The sequence below is a fragment of the Podarcis raffonei genome, chromosome 3 (genome assembly GCF_027172205.1).
Source record: "Podarcis raffonei isolate rPodRaf1 chromosome 3, rPodRaf1.pri, whole genome shotgun sequence".
Lineage (NCBI taxonomy): Eukaryota > Metazoa > Chordata > Lepidosauria > Squamata > Lacertidae > Podarcis > Podarcis raffonei.
In genome coordinates, this window is record NC_070604.1 from 115,343,242 (window position 1) to 115,351,553 (window position 8,312).

The following is an 8,312-nucleotide window of genomic DNA, read 5'->3' on the forward strand; positions in this document are numbered from 1 at the left end:
GATCCGGAATGTCCCGCTTTTCCTTGGGATGTCCCTATTTTCATCAGAGAAATGTTGGCAGGTATGGAGTTAAGCGACCCCTGAGCCAAGGAAATAAGTAGCTATGCAACCTTTAGAAAACATATGAAGGCAGTCCTGTATAGGGAAGTTTTAAAATCTTTAATGTTTTATTATGTTTTTATATATGTTGGAAGCCACCCAGAGTATAATACTACTAATACTACTAATATTACTAATGCTAAATAGTAGTAGTAGTAATAATAATCTCCTGCCAACCTTGCAGTTCGAAAGCACGTCAAAGTGCAAGTAGATAAATAGGTACCGCTCTGGCGGGAAGGTAAATGGCGTTTCCGTGCACTGCTCTGGTTCGCCAGAAGAGGCTTAGTCATGCTGGCCACATGACCCAGAAGCTGTACGCCGGCTCCCTCGGCCAGTAAAGTGAGATGAGCGCCGCAACCCCAGAGTCGGTCACGACTGGACCTAATGGTCAGGGGTCCCTTTACCTTTACCTAATAATAATAATAATAATAATAATAATAATAATAATAATAGAGTAGGACATCCTATTTTAACAATATTTAGCTAGTATGGAACACGAGCCTCAGCATGTTTGCTCTGCACTGAGTTTAGTTAGAACTGCTGTCTTAGCAAGTATACATTAGCTAGTTTCTTAGAGCTCTGCCAACAGAACGGAGTAGCTGGGTTTTGTTTGCTTTCCTTGTTCTTTGAGATGATTCCACCTTAGTCCCTATGATAACAAGGCAATCTCGCAGCAGTCACACCGAGATACCGTCCCAGCTTCTCGTCCGAGGGGCAAGCGACCTCCTTGCTGGGTCAAGGAGGGTGTCTCTGACATTGATCTCCCGAACAGAAGCGGCTCTGGCTTCTGTACTTTGAGGAGCCTTCAAGCACCTCGGCCTACGAGGTCCTCTGGAGGTCAGGGGAGAGTGGTAAAGACACAGCTTTTCAGGGAGAAAGAAGCACAGCAGAGGTACACCCAATTTCCCCAAAAGGGATGAGATTCAGGGAAAGGGCTGCAGTTGGGGAGGCACATAGCTCAGTGGTAGAGCATCTGCTTTGAATGTAGAAGGTCCCAGGTTCAATCCCTGGTATCTCCAGGTAGGGCTGCCTGCAACCCTCGAAAGCTGTCTACCATTCAGCGCAGACAGAACAGAGCTAACTGGATTAATTGTCTCTGTATAAGGAAGCATGCAATATCCCAAGACAGGGTCTGATCAGGCAATAAGCCTGAAGCATAGGGCTCTGCAGGGCCGTGGCTGCAACAAAATTTTCAATGAGGCGACCAGACCCTCTTAATACTCCACAGACAGGTGGGCTCCATCACAGTTCATCGCAGCAGCAGGAGGGCCCGGAGCAGCCTGTCGCAGCCATGGCAGGTCCCAACTGGCCACTAGGAGGGCACACCGGAGCTCCTCCCAGCGAATGATGCCACACGTGGGGCATGCAACATTAAACACGTACGCCGGGCACCCGCGATGTTGGGCAGAACCTGGTGTGCCTTCATGAGCCAAGATGCTGCCTTTTGTTTGATGGGCGCCAACTTGAATAAAATATTGGGGAGCCCAGGTAAGCTGTACCCCTGATCCTAGCAACGGATATACCTAATGCAGGTGAAGGTATATTCACCCCACTTTTTATCCCCAAAACAACTCCATGAGGTTTACTGGGACCCAGCTATATAGCTGCAAATAAAACGTTTTAAGTGTGCTGTAAAGTGCATTATGCATATGTGATACTAGATGGCGAAGGTGAGCTATGGCAATTTCAATACATTTTTCAAAATGTTTTCATTTTTTTCTTTTCTTTTTTAAAGCATTTTCACAACGTTTTTTCTATATGTCTAGATTCCACCCTGGTCTCAGAAACAGCGACTAGTCCAGGGCTACTGTGAATTCTTCAAGGTGAAATGGGTTTTTAACAAAACTCTCCACAAGCCCAAGTTTCTGGGCATCTGGCTTGCTTACCTGCCCACCCCAGACCCAAAATCAATGAGGGCTGGCTGCAAAATTATGCATTTGCCCTCTTGGGCCTGGTTTTAGGACCCACCTGATTTCCATTGACTGTAAGTTGTTTTAATTTGCTTTTACATATTGTATTTTAAGTGTTCATAGAATCATAGAATCATAGAATCATAGAATCATAGAGTTGGAAGAGACCACAAGGGCCATCGAGTCCAACCCCCTGCGAAGCAGGAAACACCATCAGAGCACTCCTGACATATGGTTGTCAAGCCTCTGCTTAAAGACCTCCAAAGAAGGAGACTCCACCACACTCCTTGGCAGCAAATTCCACTGTCGAACAGCTCTTACTGTCAGGAAGTTCTTCCTAATGTTTAGGTGGAATCTTCTTTCCTGCAGTTTGGATCCATTGCTCCATGTCCGCTTCTCTGGAGCAGCAGAAAACAACCTTTCTCCCTCCTCTATGTGACATCCTTTTATATATTTGAACATGGCTATCATATCACCCCTTAACCTCCTCTTCTCTAGGCTAAACATGCCCAGCTCCCTTAGCCGTTCCTCATAAGGCATCGTTTCCAGGCCTTTGACCATTTTGGTTGCCCTCCTCTGGACACGTTCCAGTTTGTCAGTGTCCTTCTTGAACTGTGGTGCCCAGAACTGCACAGTACTCCAGATGAGGTCTGACCAGAGCAGAATACAGTGGCACTATTACTTCCCTTGATCTAGATGCTATACTCCTATTGATGCAGCCCAGAATTGCATTGGCTTTGTTGTAACCTGAATTACCAGAATTTGCATTTGGCATTGTTGTAACCTGCAGTGGAATCTTGGGGTAAAGGGTGGATTAACATCCCCAACAACACAGGTGGAGAGCTTTAGCCTCCAAGTCATCTGAAGTAGGCGCTCCTAGTTTATTGTTTTAAAAATGATAAGTAACCATGAATCACTTCCTCTCTCGTCTTAGCAGAGCTCTGTGAACCTGCCCCATGGGGCAAACAGTTTGCATTCTCTCTCTCTCTCTCTCTCTCTCTCTAATGTCAAGGGCAGTAAGAAACATTGCTGGAGGTTTTCACCTAATCCCAGCTCTCTTGCCATCCAGCAGCCCTTTTATAAGTTTGTTTATAGGGCTCGTTGGGAATAAAGTCCAAATGTGGAAAAGAAAGAAAGGCAGAAATGCCCATCAGCTGGGGGGGGTCATCCCCTCAAATATTTCATTTGAGGGGCAAAGGAAGACCTGGGTGCCTAGAAGTTGGTGCCTATGCCCCTAACTTAGCCCAAGCCCTAACAACCTCCTAATCTGAAATATACTCAGAGTCGAGAGTGGATTTCATGCTCTTTATTCAGCTCATAGTGGTGAGGAGGAATGGAAGTCCCCCCAAAGTATCTGCTTTATATACATTATTTACCCAATTGGCTAATTCTGGAATTCTCCTGTAGGCCAATCAGGTTGTGGATTCACTTCCATCTGGAGCTGGGTTGGGTGGCTCCTGCAGACCAATCATACTGCTGCATTATTCTAGGACCAATCAGACTGCTGCATTTTGGATCCTATTGTTCTAGGACCAATCAGACTGCTGCATTTTGGATCCTGTTCAACTCAGTACATAACATAACCCTATCAACTTCAAGAACCAACCACTTAAAAACTCTTCAGGGCTCAGTTTCTCCAATGACAGTGTACAAACCAAGGGAAAGCATCACCTGCAAAGGCTCACCTGAGATCTGGAGGATGGAAATAGCAGAGGCATAGAGGGAACTACTTGATATCATGCCAGGCATTTGGCCTATCTAGCTCAGCACGGCCTGCACTGGCCGGCAGCATCTCTCCAGGGGTCCATGCAGGGACGTCTCCCAGTCTGTTATGTGCTGAGTTGAATAGGATCCAAAAGGCAGCAGTCTGAATGGTCCTAGAACCATAGGATTCAGAATGCAGCAGTTTGATTGGTCCTAGAACAATAGGGTCCAGAATGCAGCAGTCTGATTGGTCCTAGAACCATAGGATCCAGAATGCAAAAGTCTGATTGGTCCTAGATGGAAGTGAATCCGCAACCTGATTGGCCTACAGGTGAATCCCGGAATTAGCCAATCACATGGGGCCCATTGTGTAAATAATGTATATAAAGCAGACATTCTGGGGGAACTTCCATTCCTCCTCACCACTATGAGCTGAATAAAGAGCATGAAATCCACTCTCGACTCCGAGTATATTTCACCTATCTAGCTCAGCACGGCCTGCACTGATTGGCAGTATCTCTCCAGGGGTCCAGGCAGGGACATTTCCCAGTCCAACCTGGAGATGACAGGCAGATTGAACCTGAGACCTTCTACATGCCAAGCAATGCTCTGCCGCGCCTTATCTGACGAACCGAACTAAACAAGATCGGGTCTGTTTGGTTCAGCTGCCTTGCAAAGGCAACTGGAAGCACAGGTTAGGACTTGAATCATCCTGAATGCGCTTTCTCCTTTTTAGCCTTTGTGGCTTCTTCCACGAAGACAAAACCCACAGGGCGTCGCGGAGTGTGTAGCGAAAGCACGGCGTAACTTGACGTGAGTGACATCACGGAGTTAAGCAAATTGGACAGAGCAAGTGACTCAAGGCGACCACGTGGGAGCCCGGCGATGTCTTGCTGCAGCGGCGGAGCCTCTCCTGATTTCCAGGTCAGTGGATGTTGGGAGCCTCACCGACATGACACTGCAGACCACAGAGGAAGGAGCAGAATCAATAGCAGATGCACGAAAGGGCACTTTGTTGGAGAGACAAAGGAGAGAGCGCCATTCCCTGTAAAATGGAAACCAGGAGGGGGAAAGGGGACTGACAGGATTCTGAATTCCCTCAGAATCGAGAGAAAGCTTCGCGTCTCTCTGTCCGGCTGCCGGTAGAATTTACCTCGGCCGATCCCATAGACTTGAGTTACCTTGCCGTGTTTTTAAAGTGCTTCTCCCCTCAGAATTGAGTACACGGTTGCATTCTGGTGGCTGGCATGCAATGGAATCTGATTTGACAGCTTCTGATGGCTGAAAGTTTCCGAGGGCGCAACCAGACATGGACATACAATGGTACCTCTAGTTATGAACTTAATTCGTTCTGGAGGTCCGTTCTTTTTTTCTTTATAATTTTTTATTGAATGTTTACACATAACAATTATTCCAACAAATCATCTTCATTATATTTTCCCCCATTTTTTCCCTCCCCCCTACGACTTCCTTCAGTTCCTCTCTCTGATTTATTAACACATATTTTCCTCTGCATGTTATAAAGATGTAAAGATCCTCCAAATATCTATCTATTATTTTAACAACAATAAATTTGTGTATGTTTATTCAAAACCTGCCAAGGAGTTCAGTTCATTTTGTTGGTTTTCTTTCTTTTTTTAAAAAGATATTTATTGAAATTTTCAACTTTAATACATTTAAAAAAGAATCAAAAAAGGAAAAACAAAAAGGTTTAAAAACACATAAAGTTCACAATCCTTATTTTTCTATAACATATTTCCCTGACTTCCCCACACCTCCCCTTCTTATATTCCAATTCAAAATGTTAGTTCAGCAAGTTCTTATCCCTAATTTTAACCTTTTTCTATTTAGTTCATTTTAAAAAACCAATTTTGCCTTATCCAAACTTAAACACAATACTTATGCATCAATACTCGTTCTTAAAACATTTTTCTAACGTCGACCCAATTTCCCTTCCACGAATTCCCCAATTTTCATACAAATAACAAAATAAAATAAAAATAAAACAGATTATAATTATACACCCTTTGGATCCCCAAACTCCACCCCCCCCTTTCCCGGTTTCAATCCCCAACAAATGTCCATCAGTCTTAGTCTACTATCAGCCTGGAGATCTCACGTCCGAGGCTCTTAATTCTCTCTCAATTCCTCTCTGCCGGTTTTTTTTATAGTCCTCGGATCTCGAGGGAAGCTCTCGGAGAAGCTCTGGCCCAACCGGATCCATGTTTCTTCCAGCCAGATTAAAAGTAGAGTCCGAATCATGTTTCTTACTCCTTTCAAGTCCAAATGTCCCCAAAGCTCCAACTTCCACCTTAAGCAAATTTGTAATCCTTGGGTCTTCAGATCTCCACATGAGGAGATCTCTCCATTCTTCAGTCTCCAATTCAAATCAGATTTTCGACATCAAGTTCTTATTTTCCTTTGTAGCCATCATGTCAGGCCTCTGGCTCTCCTTTGTCATCTGCAGCATTACAGCTCCTCCTTCCTTTTCCTCAGGAACAACATATATCTCTTTCTCCACACTCTCTTTTTTTTTTTTAAATAAATTTTTATTGAGATTTTACAAAACAAAGAATTCATCATTTCAAAATGTGTCCTTTCCATACATAAAGTTCACAAAAAAACAAATACAACAGAAAAACAAAATTATATAGCAAAAAAAGAGAAGAAAAAAGAAAAAAAGAGAAAAAACCCTTATTCTTGAAATTATGAAATTCCATACCCCTCTGTCTTGACCTCCTCACATCCCCCTTTTTTGTGTTCCTCTTTATTCTAATCCAATTCAGCAAATTCATATCCTTATTTAGCCAAACTTAATTTTACATTCTTCTAATTATTATGTCCCAATTTTCCATTTATTTTAATCCATATATCATCTTATATACTATGACATAATAATGTTCTGTTCATAACCCCTTATCCTTTTTAACATTCTTCTTTTAATTTACCTTTAACCAAGTCACACAAACCCTGTCACCTTCACTTCCCACAACATATTAACACTCCAAGATTTTACAATATTTCTGTAAATAGTCCTTGAACTTTTTCCAGTCCTGTTCAATCAAACTTTCTCCACACTCTCAAAGCTCTCAAGTTTCTCTTCTTGTCCAGCTGCATGAACTTCCTGAGTCAAGTCCTTATCAAATTCAATGAGTTTATTTACTGTTAAATCCAGAGTTGCAACATTTGTAGCCAAAACATCAATTTGGCCTTGTAACTTTCCCAAGAGAACAAAAACTCTGTCCAATTTAGCTTGTATTTTCCCTCCTTCAGCCATTCTTGTAATGTCCCAAAACCCCCTCTAGAGGGATTTTGGTTACTTAATATTCCTTCCAGTTCAAATCCAAAAGTCAAGTTAGTTTGTATCAGTTCTTCCTTGTTTTCAACAAATTATAACCAAATTGTAACAAATATAACCAGCAGAGACAACAGAAACAAAGCTCTCTTTTTCAGTCTTGACAGCTAATTTGACAGCTGTCAAACTCTTCAATACCTCTTCAACAGGCTCTCTCGCGGATCACTCCCGGGTCCGGGGGGGTGGCACTTCAGCTCCCAAAATTAGCTCTTATCCTCCAGTAAGATTTCTTATACTGCCAAATCGTGAAATTAATGTCTTTTACCCAATAAAAAAGAAAAGATTCTCTCGACCTTAGTTAGCAGGTCCTTGCTTTAGATTATTTACAAGACGGGGAGATGGACTTCCTGTTTGCACCTTCCCCAATCGTGCCTAATTGAAAAAAAAATTTCTTAGCAAATACAATTTCCGTACTACTCACGGGTTGTTGCTTTAAAGTCCAATTACTCACAAGAAGAAGTTAGCGCTCTCCAGCCATGGCAATGTGGCTTCACTCCGCAGGAGAAGCAGTCGACTCTCAGCACCGCGCCGCTCACCCGTCCCCTGTTCCAAAGCCTTTAAAAAGGCTCCTTCGCAGGTCGGGGGGCGCAAATGGTGCCCGCCGAGTCACCAGGTTCACAGGCTTCACCGCCTGTGATTTTTAAGGGTCCCCGCGTCGCTGCAGCGGGAAGACCCAAATCCTGTGGAGCCGATTTCCTCCGGAGCTCGGAGGGAATCCGCCATTCGCCGATGGTGCTAACCCGGAAGTCCAGAAAGTGGATAAATATTCACTTTCTCTTGGAATACTAGAAGTTGGGTTCATCCAATTATAATAGAAGATTCAGGATGGGGAAAAGGAAGTACCGTATTTTTCGCTCTATAAGACGCACCAGACCATAAGACGCAGCTAGTTTTTGGAGGAGGAAAACAAGAAAAAAAAATATTCTGAATCTCAGAAGCAAGGACAGCAATAGGGATTGCTACGCAGTGAAAGCAGCGATCCCTCTTCCTGTTCTGGCTTCTGGGATAGCTGCGCAGCCTGCATTCACTCCATAAGACGCACACACATTTCCCCTTACTTTTTAGGAGGGAAATAGTGAGTCTTATAGAGCAAAAAATATGGTATTTTCTTCACACTGCAGTTATGGTGAGGAATTTGCTTCCACAGGAGGTCGCGTCAGCCAACAACTCCTCATTCTGAGAGGAGCTTCTCATTTTGAACCTTTCCCGGTTCTACAATAGCCTTTTGAGGTGAGGCAACTGGA

The 8,312-nt window shown here is 43.7% G+C and overlaps 1 non-coding gene across 1 annotated transcript; it reads left to right on the forward strand.

Moving 5' to 3' along the window:
* Positions 1-1,044: 1,044 nt before the first annotated feature.
* Positions 1,045-1,118, forward strand: TRNAS-UGA (transfer RNA serine (anticodon UGA)). Its single transcript has one exon. It is a non-coding gene; the product is annotated as a tRNA-Ser (tRNA).
* Positions 1,119-8,312: the final 7,194 nt, after the last annotated feature.